At 48.1% G+C, this 15,495-nt stretch overlaps 1 protein-coding gene across 3 annotated transcripts in view; it reads right to left on the reverse strand.

Moving 5' to 3' along the window:
• FKBP5 (FKBP prolyl isomerase 5) overlaps nt 1-15,495 on the reverse strand; it is a 128,321-nt gene that overhangs the window by 106,434 nt on the left and 6,392 nt on the right. For all 3 annotated transcript variants that reach the window (XM_070245499.1, XM_070245498.1, XM_023624815.2), the window contains exon 2: nt 12,276-12,491. The gene's annotated coding sequence lies outside the window, so the exon portion shown is untranslated. The remainder of the gene's footprint in view (nt 1-12,275; nt 12,492-15,495) is intronic.

Genomic DNA, 15,495 nt, shown 5'->3' on the forward strand with positions numbered 1-15,495 from the left:
ATTGATCTGCAAATTCAATGCAATCCTGTCAGAGTCCCAACTGACTTCTTTACAGACATCAACAAGCTGATTGTAAAATTCATATGGAATTGCCAGGGACCCAGAATAGCCAAAACAATATTTAAAAAGAAAAACAAAGCAGGAGGACTCACATTTCCTGATTTCAAAACTTACTACAAAGCAACATTAATTGACACCTGGTACTGGCACAAGGATAGACATAGAGATCAATGAAACAGAATTGAGAGTCCAGAGATAAACCCACACACCTGTGGTCAACTGATTTTCGACAAGGGGACTAAGTGTTGGTGAGTATGTGGAGAAATTGGAGCCCCTGTGCCTTGCTGGTGGGAATGTAAAATAGTACAACTCCTTGGAAAACAGTTTGGCACTTCCTAAAATGTTAAACATAGAATTACCATATGACCCAGCAATTCTATTCCTAGGTATATACCCCAAAGAATTGAAAACAGAGACTCAAACAGATACGTGTATACCAATATATATATCAGCATTATGCATAATAGCCAAAAGGTGAAAACAACCCAAATGTCTATTAACTAATGAATGGAGAAAGAAAATATGGTATATCCATACAACGGAGCATTATATGGCCATAAAAAAGAATGAAGTACTGATAGACGCACAATGTGGATGAACCTTGAAAACATTACACCAAGTAAAAGAAGCCAGTCACAAAAGACTTCATTTTATGTGCTTCCATTCATAAGAAATGTCCTGAACAGGGAAGACAGAAGACAGGAATTAGATTAGTGATTGCTTAGGACTGGGAATGTAAGGGAAGGAAGGATAGGAAGATAACAGGCAAAGGGTACAGGGTTTCTTTTTGAGGTGAAAAAAATGTTCTAAAATTGACTGTGGTAATGGTTGCACGTATCTGTGAATATACCAAAAACCACTGAGTTGCATACTTTAAATGGGTGAATTGTAAGGTATGTGAATGAATAATATTTTGATAAAGCTGTTAAAAAAAAAAAAGAATAGAGAGCCATCCCTGGGGAGTAGTTTGCTTACTCCTGGCTGAATACCATAACTATTGTATTCCTTTGCTCACAATTCTGCAATTTGGACGGATTTGGCAGGAACAACTGGCCTCTACTCTACGTGGCATCAGTTGGGGAAGCTTGACCAGGCCCGAATGGTCTGCTTCCAAGATGGCCTTACTTCCATGGAAGGCAAGTGGGACCTCAGCTGATCTGTTGGCCAGAGTTCTCAGTTCTTCTCCACACGGTCTCTCCATGAGGCTAGGTTGGGTTTCTCACAATGTGGCGGTCTCAAGGTAATTGGACTTCTCAACATGGTGGCTGGCTTCCCCCAAAGGGCCAATGTGGGAACTGCCAGGAGCTTCTTAAAGTTTAGGCCTGGAACTGACAGCATCATTTCCACCATGTTCTGTTGGTTAAAGCTGCTCACAGGCCAGTCCAGATTCAAGGGGAGGGAACTAATAATGGCGGGAATACTCAGACCATAGTTCACGGGGGGCCAGCAAAGTAACAATCTATCACAGTCTGCCCTCTTTCCCCTAATGATGCACTTCCTCCCACGTGCAAAATACACTCACCACCCCTTAGGACTCCCCAAATCTCACCCCATTGCTATACCAGGATTGAGCCTGAAGTCGGTAATTTCATCATCTAAATCAGGTCCAGGTATGAAGGAGGTTTCTCAAGCGATACTCCTCTGAACCTGACGAACTTTGAACTAAAGAGACAAGTTATCTGTTCCCCACAAGAAATGGTGAAGCAGAGAAAGGAAAATCTCAATAGATATTCCTATTCAAAAAGGAGGAAAGGACAGGCTCACACCAGCCACAGGTCCATAGCAATTCGGAGATCCAGCTGGGCACACGTCACCAATTCCGTGGTTAGGTCCCAGTTCTTAGGGTAGTGGGACTTCTTACAGGGCAACTGGCTTCCCCCAGAGCCACAATATGGACGCTGCCTTCTTAAAGGCACAACATCTCCTCCTCCACATTCTGTTGGGTAAGGTGGATCACAGGGCCAACCCACAGTCAAGAGGATAGGACATGGTTTATAGGGGGTCATCAAAGCAGTAGTCTACCACAGGGGTGGTTTGTCAGAACCTCCAACCTTGGTTAGCCTTGAACTCCAGTTTTGTACCCCAAAGTCTAAGAAGCTTTCAAAAGCACAGCTCAGCCTCTCTGATGACTCAGATTAGCAAATGCTCTTAGGCAAAAGCAGCCCCGAGTCCTGCGCTCACTGCTCGGTTAGGGTTGCCAGATGTAACAAATAAAAATACAGGACATCCAGTTAAACTTGAATTTCAAATAAAAAACAAATTACTTTTTAGTATCAGTATCTCCCAAGCATTGCAAGTATTGCATGGGCACACTGATGCTAAAAAATAATTTGTTGTCTATCTGAAATTCAAATTTAACTGGGACGTACAGTAAAAAATTATTTGTTGCTTATCTGAAATTCAGATTTAACTGGGAGTCCAGTATTTTAACTGGCAACTCTAATCTCTCTGGACTCCTATCTTTGCATGTATCTTGGTCCAGTAATTCTTCACTATCTTGTTAGATTTTTGATGCTTTTAAGATTTAGAAATATTTGTCTGACATATATAATTGTCTTTGACAAGAAGATTGGTCCAAATTCTAAATGGTCTTTCTATATTTGGGGAAATTCCCCTATTGGGAGTTTTGCCCCTCAATCTGGAAGTCAGAACTTCCCAGCCTCCCTTGCAGCTAGCACACAGACACACGACCTAGCTCTACCAGTTGCACACCTAAGGGAGACTTCAATTTGGAAATGCAGGACCTGAAGCTTGGTGAGGGGCTCCCACTTTTTGTTGAACAGGTAACTATACAAATTCCCACTTTTTTGAATGAGGCAAATCTATGTATACTGTAGCAGAGATTTTTAGTTGCCCCCTAATATCCATTCTCCTCTGATTTTTGAGCTGGGTACATGGCTACCTAGAATAAAAAATATGTTTCCCACCTCCCTTGCAGCTACGTGTGTCCCTAAGTTCTGGACAATGAGAACTGAACATTAGGAAGTATCCTTCTCTTAATGGGAGGAAAGCTGTGCCTCTCTTTCCTTTTCTTTTTCTACAGCTAGATGCAGATATAATGGCTGGAGCTCAGGTAGCCATATGGAACCATGAGGTAGAAACCCCATATTGAGGATGGCATAGCAAAAGACAGAAGAAATCTGGGTCCCTGATAATTGTGGAGTCCTAGCAGTGCCTGGCTACTTACCTCTGGACTTCATTAATGAGAGAGAAATCAGTGTCTAATTTTGCAAGGCACTGATATTTTGAATTTTCCATCACTCAAAGCTGAACCTAATCTTAACTGATACACATAATAATGTAGAATGATTTCTAAGATAAATTGCTAAATGAAAAAGCAAGGTATGGAGCAATGCATACAGTATGGTACTATTTTTGGAAAAAAATGCAGATATATCTATGTTTGTATGTAAGCAGCCTTTTCCAGAAGGATATGCTATTTAAATTTTTACCCATATGCAAATATTACTTATTCAAAAGCTAACTTAAAAAATATCAAAAATTTAAAACTAGTTAGTAGTTAAAAACGATTTACACTTTTAAACCACAACAATTTGGTGGAACTATGGTTGATTTTCCTCCTCTTTCTACTTTGCTACATTTTTAGGTTTCCAAGCATATTTACATGCAAAATCAAACCGCCCCAGACAATAAAAATAATTTATGCTTTAAACATTTCTGCTTTGCTGATATGCATGCCCTTTAATTCCCAGGACCACAAAGACCAATATATTGAACATACCCTTTGTATTGCAAATCCATCTAACAATATATATTGAACACCCACTATCTATCAGGCACTGTTCTAGATAAACAAAACAGACGAGATGGCTTTGTTCATGGAACCGATGTTGTCATGGGGCAGACAGTCAACTGGTAGACAAACAAATAAGATTCTTTCCGATAGGGCTCACTGCTACAAAGGAAAAAACAGGGTAAGGTGATAAGTGTTGAGGACACAAAGAGAGAGGGAGGGGACGAAAAACCTCCTGAGGAGGTGACACGTGCTGAGAACTGAATGATGAGAAGGAGCCAGTTATGGAAATTTCGAGAGCTTGAGAATTCCAGGAAAGGAGCCCAGAGCATGGGAGACATAGAGATGGTCGGAACAGCTGGGGAGCAGGGAGGGGGCAGGGCAGAGTGGTTCCAGAAGCGGTTGGAGGAGTGGGCATATGTGTGCTTCAGTGAGAGGCCACTCTACCCCTAACCAGAACTGCTACAATTAAAAAGACCAACAATACCAAGAGCTGACAAAGCTGTGGAACAACCGGAACTCTAATGCTTTGCTGGGGGGAACCTACAGCCACTTTGGAATACAGTCTGGCAGTTTCTTTTGAAGTTAAACATACGCTTGCCATATAACTCAGCAAATCTGCTCCCAAGAGAAATTAAAACATGTGTTCACAAAAATAGTTGTACAAGAATGTTCACAGCAACTTTTTCATAATAGCCTCAAACTATAAACAACCATAATCTCCAACAGCAGGAGGCTGAATAAATAAATTGTGGTATAGCCATGCAATGGAATACAATACAGCAATAAAAAGGAGCCAACGGTGAGTACATGCAAAAACATGGACAAACCTCAAAAGCAGGTTGAGCAAAAGAAGCCAGATACGAAAGAGAACATACTGTGTGATTCCATGTTTTTGAAATTCTAGGAATTACCAGTCTAACCCAAAGTGACAGAAAGCGGATTAGGAGCTGCTCAGGTCAGGTGGGGATTGACTGCAAAAAGGAACCAGGAAACTTTTAGAGTGAAGGAAATGATCTCTGTTGTGATAGAGGTTACACAGGCAAACACATTTGTCAGAACTCATCAAACTGTAACACGTAAACGGGTGCATTGTGCTGTACCTAAATTATGCCTCTGTAATGTTGATCTAAAACACACACACGACCTGTGTGCTTATTTACTAGTCTGGCATATTATCCATCTGCTTCTCTCGGCATTTTCTAGGAATTAGCTTTCAAATAATTGTTTCTTACCTGCTCACTTGTTTTTTCCCCTCTACTCCTAACCCCAAAGTGAACGAAGCCTGTCATCCAGAATTTCTAATGTTTGAGGCTGACTCCACCACCGCAACCCTCACCACAGAAATGTTTATCTCCATTTGACAGAGAACAGAGGTCCAACGTGGTTAGGTCAGTGGGAGTGCTCCCCTGGAGGCCTCCTTCACGGATTTGGGGGAGCCTCTCAAAGTCCCCAGAGGGTTTCTTTCCTCTGCTGGCTGATGCCTGAAATTCATGAATCCAAATGTCATACTTTTTTGGGAGGGTGTTGAGGAAGATTGGCCCTGAGCTAACATCGATTGCCAATCTTCCTCTTTTTGCTTAAGGAAGATCGTTGCTGAGCTAACATCTGTGCCAATCTTCCTCTGTTTGGTACGTGAGACCCCACATGATGAGCAGGGTGTAGGTCCATGCCCGGGATCCTAACCCACAAACCCCAGGCCACCGAAGTGGAGCGCAAAAACATAACCATGATGCCACCAGCTGGCCCCAAGTGTCATCCTTTTAGTACGGGGCTTCAGTTGCTTGGGAAGGGAGATGGCACCAATCTTGCTGACTCAATGAATGAAGAGTAACCCTTGCAGCTGAGGGTTCCATTTAACAAGCAGGCCCTGCCAGGACTGGGGACACAGAGACGAGTGACACCCAGGCCCAGCCGTTGAAGTACTCACGGTCCCCGCTGAGTAGTCTCGGTTCAGGGGCCCTAAGACAGCCTGGAGCTTGTTCAGAACACAGGCTCCCAGGCTCCCAGGAGGTTCTTACTTGGGTGGGGTGTTGTTAACAAGCTCCCAGGTAGTCCTTGCAGACCATCTTTGGAAATTAGTGGTTGGAATAGAAGGAATACTGAAATCATTTAGAATAAGTAATGGCTGAAATTGTTCCCAATTTGATGAATGAACCCCAAGCAGGATAAACACAAGGAAAATCTCACCTGGCACATGATAATCCAGTTGTCAAAAAACGAGCGATAAAGAGAAACTCTGCTTTAGGGGATTTAAGAGAAAGCTTTTGCAGGATGGGAGGGTGTGAGGAGAAAGCCCCAGAAGTGGGTAAGAAGGGGAGGATGGGGGAGAAGGTGAACCTGATAGTTCTGAGAATCGTCAAGGCCCTCAGGCTTGGCTAAGGAGCAGCCACTGGGCTGGCGCTGGGCAAGGGCCCAGGCTCTGTTTTGTAAGCTAATCCCCTCTCCACCTAGCCCTTCGCTGTGAGGAGCCAGGTTTGTACCCCATCCCAGCCTAGTTCTCAGAGATCTCTGGGCTGTCACTGCATAGCTGGATGCTGTTCTCACTCCATTGTGCAAATGACCAACAGGTATTTCCCAAGCCTGGCTACACACAGGGCTATGAGCCGGCCAACCCCAGGGAGACGCTGAGGCACCAGTGTCTACTCTCTGGGGATTTAGCTCTGCTGTCTGGAACCGGGCTGACCCTTGAACTGAAATTGGCCATGTCCCCTGTGCACTTTCAGAAAGTATTTACTGTATTCAGCTTTCTTTGCAGTTTTGCTTTGCTGTCCTAGCCCTGTAGGCACAAAGCAAAATTAATCTTATCCCAAGAAGCCAGTGCATCCGCAGAGTGGGGATAAGTGGGCAGGGGCAAAAAGTGGGAGTGACTGATGCTGGGCATTTGGTGGGTGGGGAGGATACTGCTCAGGTCAACAGGAACCACACCTGTGGGGAGAACCCTGCGACTAGAGAGAGGCAGCAGCAAAGGGCAAATCCTGTGGCCTAGAAGAGGGATAACCCAATGGGAGTCTGCGTCATTATGACAAACCCTGGCTACAGTGACGATATTAGCTCATGTCTACCAGGCACATATAGGAAGCTGGACACTTCCAGTGTTCTAGATGCTTTAAGTGTCTTAACTAACTTAATCTTCAACAACAACCTAAGGAAATAAGGAGAGGTTAAATGATCTGCCAAGGCAGCAAGTGGCAAAGTTGTGGCTTATCCTCTAAGCCACACCACCCTCAGAAGTGAGCATAAGGAGACTGAAGCTGTTGGCTTGTTGGGTGGAGAGCCAAGCATGTTAGATTGGAGGATCAGCAAACTCTCCTGCCCCGGGGAGTCTCATCTGAGCTTTTCCAGGCTTAAATGCTCAGTTTGCATACAGGATATCAGAAAATGAAAAAAGCAGCCACTTGTCCAAAAATTGTACAGCCGCCAGGGTGGAGGTGAAGGCGATTTCAGCCTCTGCCACTCCACCATGCAGCTGTTACCTGCCTGGTCTCACCTCCCATCACATCCTCTCTCTCTCCTGCCTTCCTGCTCTGCCCTTCCTGCCACCAAACCCGGGGGTCCAAACATTTTCTGGACTTCCCTGCCCTTCTCCCTTCTCTCCAAAAGTTATCCAAATCTTTCAAGACTCAGCCCAAATCTCACCTCTTCCAGAAAGCCCTCACAGCCGTCCCTGGTTGGAATAACTCTGTCCTTGGCCTGTGTGCTGAGACGGAATGTTCTTTCAGCATCAGCCACAACTCACCATGCATGAGGTCCCTTCTCAGTGCGTCTGTCTCCCTGGGGGCATAACCACAGGGATTGCTCGGTATGTAACTGACACCTGCCCACATCACAGGCAGCAGGTGATGGTAAGCAGGCCATTAGAGAGTCCTGAGGACATCTCTCTTCATTGACATGAAAAAGCTTAGGCTTAGAATCCATACAAATTCCATGTAAAAAGCAAGAAGGTAAGATGAAAACATGATGGATGGGATTTTACTCTCAAAATCTATTTTCTTTAAAATTTTCTATGTTCTATAAAAATAAAATAGTTTTAGCACAGCCGGCATCTTACATAAATGAAGATGAGCCCTACTTCTTCATTCCATTAAATTTTAATGAGTTCATTCACTCATTCACCAGACATTAATTGACTGATCGCTCAAGAGCTATACAAGCTGGCAAATATTCATAACAGGGAGTGAGAGAGGATAGTGCAGGGTTAACTGCACAGACTCTTCAGCTGAACTGGCTGTGTGTAAATGCCACTCTGCCACTTACTAGGCATGTCACCTTAGGTAAATAAGTCACAAACTCTCAGCATATCAATTTTCCCATCTATAAAATAGAGACAATAATGGTGGCACCCATCAATGTTGTTATGAGGATTAAACAAACTAATATATATATAATATATAAAGCAGTCAGAATAGAGCCCTGAAAGGATAGAGGGAATGGGGAGGGACGGGACAAGAATAACCCATGGGATGGCGGGCCAACTGGATGGAGTAAGAGAGGGCAGATCTGGGGTGGCCCCAAGTTTTTGATTTAGGCCACCATGGGGCGTTAGTACCCAAAACAGGAAATCCAGCAGGAGGATCTCGCAGGTGGCCGTGCTGTGAAGCTGTGGGGAGGGGCGGGCAGAGGTGATGGCTTCAGTGTGGAGCATGCTGTGTTTGAGTGCCACTCCTAGGTGTTGTTCTGCTGCGTGGTGTTTTCCTGGGCCCCCACCCGACACACACACTTTTAGAACACAGTTACTGTGTCTTACTCATTTCTGTATCCACCCCCTCAACCTCCCCGCCCACCCCAGCACCCCGCCAGGCCTATGCTCTCTGCTCAGGGGCTGCAGCTGAACTGGGTTTAAAGGGATCCAAGCTTGCTCCCTGCCCAACCCTCTAGATCAGATAACTGTATCACAAACAGCACCACTCCACCTCGCCAGCCTCTGAATTAGTGCTGTGCTGCCCTGGGGGAGTCCAAGAGAAGCCCCCCTTCCACCTGAGGGGGCCAGCCTGCCGGGGACCCTGCTGTCAACCCCAGAGCTGCCACATCAACCTTGGGACTGGGCTCTCTTCAAAGCTTTCCCATCTCCCCACAGGAAGAGGACATGGGCCAGAGGCCCCTGCAGCAATGGGAGGAATGGATGGAATGAAGAGAGTGACAGTGAAAGCATTGAGAAGGTCAGTCCCACATTTACTGGTCCCATAGAACGATGGCTCCTTGGAGACATTTGTTCACAGGAGGATGGAAGCCTTACTCGCCGCCCCCCCTCCCCAACTCCCATCCCTGCTGGCCACCCAAGCAAGGTGCTGCCTGGAGTGAACCCATAGCTCTTGGGCTTTCTCTGCTTCCCACAGGGCCATCAGTAAGGAAAATTAAGACAAAAGACCCCAGTTTGATGTAAATCCAGAGGCAGCCAGACCCCAACAATGGAGCACTTTCCTCATCCCACGTTCCCCTGGAGCATCCTTGGCTCAGCAAGCATGAGCTGGGCTCCCCTGAGAGCTGAGCGTGGAAAGGAGCCCCACATCATCATGGGGGAGTGAGTGTGCCTATATGTGCACCCATGCGTGCATACATGCGAGCCTGTGTACTCATGTGTGCACATGTGTGAGAGTGTGTGCACCCACGGGGCATGTGGGCATGGCTGCATGCTCACACATGCACTCATGGTGCTCATGTATACATCTATGTGTCTGCATGTATGTCCATGTATATGTTGCTGATGTGCATGTCTGTGTGTGCCCACGTGCGTATGTACGATGAGCGTGCATGTGTGTATTTCCAGAGTAGAGAGAGCAGTGGGGTTCATTTTTGCAAAGTTGCTAATCTGTTTGTGAGCAAGTAGGTAGGAGTGGGCCTGGGTGTCATTGTGGGAATAGCAGCCATATGTTTACTGTGAGGGAGGATTTCTGCCCAGGTGTTTGGGACTGAGGACAGGTCAGGTGAGGTGGAGCAGCCATCCTTCCGGCTGAGGCCCTGCCTGTCCTTCTCAATCTTCTTGGGGTCACCTCCCAGGGCCTTTGCCAAAAGTGCCCCAGTTTGATGCCCTGGGTTGGGCTGGCCTGCCCAGCAGGAAGGCACAATCTCTTGGAGGCCCTGAGGAGGGGTGAGCTCAGTCTCTGAAAGCTGAAAGAGGCACGTGGAAGTGTGGGGCGTGAGCAAGAATTCACTTCAACTCCTCCAGCAGTTGCTGGTAAAGAAGATGCATTCTCAGTGGGAGGCCCTGCTCTGGGATGGGAGGGTCCCAAGGTGAGGGGGGGGCTCTGTCTGCTCTAGCAGTGGAGACTAGGTGACACCACTCAACAGATCCCCAAATACCGTGGGGGCCTCAAGGGGCAGCATTTGAATTAGGTCATAAACGACTGGAAGAATGTCAGAAGAAGGAAGTGGGAGGGAAAGGGGGCATTCTAGGTGGCAGACACAACTGGAGCAGAGGCACCGAGGTGAGAAAATGCAGGGTCTGCTTGAGAAAGTTAGGGCTGAAAGAACCTCAACGCTCCTCTGGAGGCTGCCTTCTTCAGGCATGTGGGAGAAAACCAGGGGTCAGAAAGAAAGTGCTTCTAAGAGCTAGAAGCAGAAACGAGGTGCCCTGACTTCCAGGTCAGTGCTCTTTCTGCTGCTCCAGAAAGCCCGCGAGGAAGAGCGCCAGGGACTCAGACGGTTGATTTTGCTTCCTTTGCTTTCTCATCCCCAGCTGATGAAGGGCTGAGTCAAGGCTCCCTGTTCTTGGCCTCCCTCTGCCAGCAGCTAGCTGTGTGACACTGAATAAGTCACTTTACCTCTCTGAGCCCCTCATTTCTGATTGGAAGGGGCTATAAGGCCTTGCCTCACTGGGCAATGCTCCCCTTGACTCCTTAGTGAGTGAAAATTTGTCTTAGTCATCCTCCTACCCCTAGCACCCAGCAGAAGCTACAGCACAAGGTTGGGGCTCAAATATGTGTTCTCAAATGAAGGAAAGAAGAAATGTGGAGCTCCATGACTCTCCTTCTACCACCCTCCTTTGAGAGCCCCAGCCTCTCCCCTCCCCAAGCAGGCCAAAGGGTGAAGGAGGCCCAGAATCATGCAGACTTTGAAAGGGAAGGCAGAAAAGATAAATAACCTAATTGTGCAGAGGCCCTAGCTCTCCCCGTCTCTGGGTAGATGCCCTTGAGAGTGCCCCTCCTTGCAGCCTTGGCTTTGCTGAAATCTGCCGTGGTGAGGGGGCTAAGAGGGGGCACGGACCCAGAGCAGAACACAGGGGTGGCTGGACCCAGGAGGAGCCCTGGCAGGCCTCTCTCTCACTCCTGCTCTTCCCCCTCTCTGCCTCTCTGCTCCCAGAAGTGTCCCAAGCCCTCTGTCCCAATCGTGAGGGGTTGGGTTGGCTCTGAACCTCCTGTTTCCCGTGCCAATCATTCCTTAATTTTTTCAAAGTCCCATAACTCTCCTTTTTTGAGGCCCCCCCTTTCATACTAAAATTTGTATTGCTCACTTCCCTCTTCTGTGATGGCAGCTGTATTTCTTTTAACTTTGTAAAATACACACACACGAAACTGATCCATGGTGATAGAAATCAGACCGTAGTCATCTCTGGGGTGAGGACTGACTGGGAAGAGGCACAAGGGAACTTAGGGGTGCCGAAAAAAGTTCAAAATCTTAATCTAGGTGATGGTTACACAGAAATATGCATTTGTCAAAATTCATCGAGTGGTACGCTTAAGATCTGTGCATTTTACCGTATGTAGATTATACCTCAATAAAGTACTGCTAGCATCTAAAAGACACACAAACAGAGAAATACCAAGAACAGCCATGCTTAGCCTGTGTAAATACCACCCAGAATGCCGGGTGCCCTGTCTAGTCCACAATGCCCGGCGGTGACCAAGTGGCTCCCCTGGGACGCCAACACCCCCCAACTGGGCATCTCCACTCCAGACACCATGCTCCCCTTGCTCCCAGTTTCATAGGGATGGCATGGAGCCCATGGGCTTTGGAGCCTAGAATTTCCCATCAGTGCAACCCCAAGCTTGACCGTAACTCCTGTTCTGGTGAGTTGAAGGAACAGAAAACACACCCGTTTCCCCTTTCTGGGAGGGGGGTTTCCGTCCTGGCCTCCCCAGGCTGAGTCTTGGCTGGGGGGTGGGGGGATGTCCCCAGTGAAAGTCAAGGAGAAATGTGCCTGCCCTGCATCCCTGCTAAAAATAACGCGGGTGCCTCGGAGCGGCAGGAAGGACAGAATCATGTTTTGCTTTAAACCTCGAAGCGGCTCAGCAGTTGGGGGCGAGCGATCCGAGAACCCTGACGGTGCTCTCCCCACCCCCCAGCTGCAGCTGGTCCTCTCGGGGGTGTCTGGGAAGGGTGTGTGTGTGTGTGGTGACAGGGCCTCCCAGCAGAGCGGGAAGCTGTGGAAGGTTAAGGATGGGTGGGGAGGGGTCTCTGTCCCGCTAACTGGAGTGTGCGCAGGCTGGAGGGGCCAGAGTCACGTACTCCACGGGGTCCCCACCTCCTCTGAGAAGCGCTCTGTCCCAGCAGCCCAGGCCCGGCTCCCTCGGCGGCCCCTGCCCTCCTGCCGCGTGGCCGCCTGCCCCTCAGGGGCTCCTGGCACATACAGGGCTGGGGATTGTCACTTCGCAGTCCCCGTCTCTGTCTGGCTTCCGCTCTGCCCAAAGAGATCGGGAGGTCCTCAAGGGCGGGTGCGGTCCAGCACGGAGGAATTTCCCTGGAAACGGGAAGTACAAGATGTGTCAGTGTGGGATCCCAGCACGAGGAGAGAGAGGCTGAGTAAAGGGAAGGGGCCCTCCTAGCCACCCTCTCTTGCTCTCTCTCCTCCCACAGCTCCCCCACCTGGCTCATGCATCAGAGGCCTCCCACGGGGGCAGGACCATTCTGCGGCTGACCTGTCTTCCAAGGGAATCAAGAACTACCACGAAATGACTGTGTGCCATGTTCCAGGCACCGGACTGAACCTTATACGAATTAGCTCATTTAAATCCTCTCAGCAAGCCTGTGATATTGGAATTATTACTCTCCCTATTTACAGATGACAAAACTGAGGCTTATGGTGAGGTAGTGTTCATCCCAGTATCCCACTGGTAGTACATGGCAGAGAGAGGGCTCGAAGTCATGATCTGGGACACAGAGAATGTCCAGGATGATCACCCAGAGAACAATGAGATAGAATTTTGGAAACTGGACCTTCCTAAATAATCTAGGACTCATGGTTGCTGTACTTGATACCTTGGTAGAAAAAAGAACAGTCACTTTAGAGCCAAAATTTGTACTACCAGATACAATTTTGGCCAAGGAACTTAACCATTCTGAGCCTCAGTTTCCATCTCCACAAAATGGGTACAATAATCCTTGCATAGAATTGCTGGGGAGTACTGAATCTAAACCCAGCATTTTTCCTAAACCTTGAAAACACCAAACTCCCTCCTGCCTCAAGGCCTTTGCATGTGCTATTTCCAATGCCTCAAACCCTAAGCCCCCAGATGTTCATGTACTGGTTTGTTCTCGTCATCTAGGTCTCAGTTCAAACAGAACTTTCTCTAGAGCAGCTTTCCCTGACTACCCAGCCCATCCCATTATTCTCAATTGCATCACTGTTTTATTTTCTTTGCACTTATCATGATCTGAAATTATCTTGCTAATTTATTTGTTTTGTTTGTTTATGCCCTATCCCCCTGCCCAACTGCCAAGGATATAAGTTTCTTAAATGCTGGGACCTCTGTGGGGTTCAATGACCCATGCCTGGTGCTCAGAGCAGCAGTTGGCAAACATCAGAACCTGCTAAACATTTATGAATGAATGAATGCTTGCACTTTGGAAACAGCATTATATTTAAGTGTCTGACCCTCCCACAGGCTTCCCTGAGCCAAAAGGCAGTAAATGTGGGTTAATGGGGGTTCAAGAGTGCTTTGGGCCTGGCCCACGCCCAGCCCTGAAGCTCCCAGGCTGCAGGGAGCCATGGGGCTGCTCCGGCTTCCGGCTGCTCCAGGATAAAGGTCAACCCTTTTGCCGGAACATGGGGTTCTGCACCATCTGGGCCTGCCTGCCTCTGGCCTCAGCATCCTGAGCTCCACGTCCACACCAGTCCAAACAACTCAGAGTGCCTGCCAGAGAACATGGGGCTGCTTCACGCCTGTGTGTCTTTATAGATGCTGTTCCTTCTATCTGGAACACCCTGCACCCTTGCTCTGCCTGGCTAGCTCCCCACAGACTTGAAGACCCACCTCCTCGGAGTCCTCCCTGACCCCTCTAGCCACACCCAGTCCTCAACTTTCTGGGGCATTATAATGATCTGTTGAAGGCAACAACCAGCTTTTGTGCTCCCAGGTTGAAGCACAATGCCTGGTGCACACAGGAGGTGCTTAATAGATGCTCTGGCACAGCTTTTGGACTTTGAGTCCCCAGGCTTTAACACAATTCCTGCGGCACACAGTAGGTGCTCATTAAGTGCCCACTGAATGCACGAACCTGAGCAATCTGACACTGGCAGAAGCTGGAGGCGAGGTGAGGAGTAGGGATGCGGGTAGGAAGGGAAGATGCTGCTCAGAAACAAGGGGTCGTCAGAGGGAAGAAGGCAGAGGGGACCTTAGGAAACTTCCCAGAAGACTGGACATACAAAAAGCAAAAATAAGAAGTAAACACAGACGGACGGAGGCATATACACAGGGCTCTCAGTGAGGAAGGACAGAGAAAGAGAGAAGGAAGGATAGAAGAGGAAGAATAAACGGGACTCGGAAGGGACAAAATGTACCCATGAGAGCCGCAGAGGACAGGAAGCCAGAGACCAGGACAGGCCAACTAATACAGGATGTCTGGTGCCCTTGCTTCAGTCCCTGGGGTAGATAAGGGTAGCATGGGCCTCGTGGTGCTGTGGTCTGTTCCTGGGGTGACAGGGCTGGGTGAAATCGCATGTCACCAGGTTTGGGGACATCTTGGGAAATTCTTTCTCTCTTAGCTCAGGAGAAGCCCTGTATTATGAAACAAAGCAACCCAGATATCACGGTCTCAAACCTGGTTTCTTAAAGCTCAACCCTTTTGCTAGAATGGGGGCTCTGCACCATCTGGGCCTGCAACTTAGCTCCTCTTGCCTCAGTTTTCCCATCAGGAAAGTGGGTGTTACTCTCCTTACTTCAGAGGAACATTACGATCATACTGTGTCAGGGCGTGTAAATGAAACAAACACAGTCTGATACAAATGCCAGGGACTGATATAACGGTGGTCATTTCTCCCAAAGCCCTGCCATGAGTGGGTTCTAGGAGAGGCCATGGCACCATGTCACTGGGTGCCACAGGCGGACGTGAGTTCAGAGCCCTGGAACTCAGGCTCATTCCCTGGTTTTTGGATCCCAGTGCCAGATCAATACAACAAGGCAAAGTTTATTTCCAGGTGAGGGGGTGAGCGGCACAGGCATGCCAGCCGGCCAAGAGACACCTGAGGCTGCCCACAGCCAGCAGGCCTGACCATCCAACTCCACCACTGAGCATCCTCTGGATTTCAGCCTGTCAAAAGGGCTGCGAATGGTTTTCTGGCTGTCAGATTATACCTCAAGGCATGCCTGACCTCTAAGGAGCCAGAGTTCCTGGAACCATTTGAAGGCAGAAGGGAATAAGACTCTGAGCCTTGAGTGATGGAGGATTTACGATTTAGGCCCCTGATCTAAGCAAGCCAGTAGACCCTTTAGAGTGTCGGCTTTGACATCAGACAGACCTGAGTG

The sequence above is a fragment of the Equus caballus genome, chromosome 20 (assembly GCF_041296265.1).
Source record: "Equus caballus isolate H_3958 breed thoroughbred chromosome 20, TB-T2T, whole genome shotgun sequence".
NCBI lineage: Eukaryota > Metazoa > Chordata > Mammalia > Perissodactyla > Equidae > Equus > Equus caballus.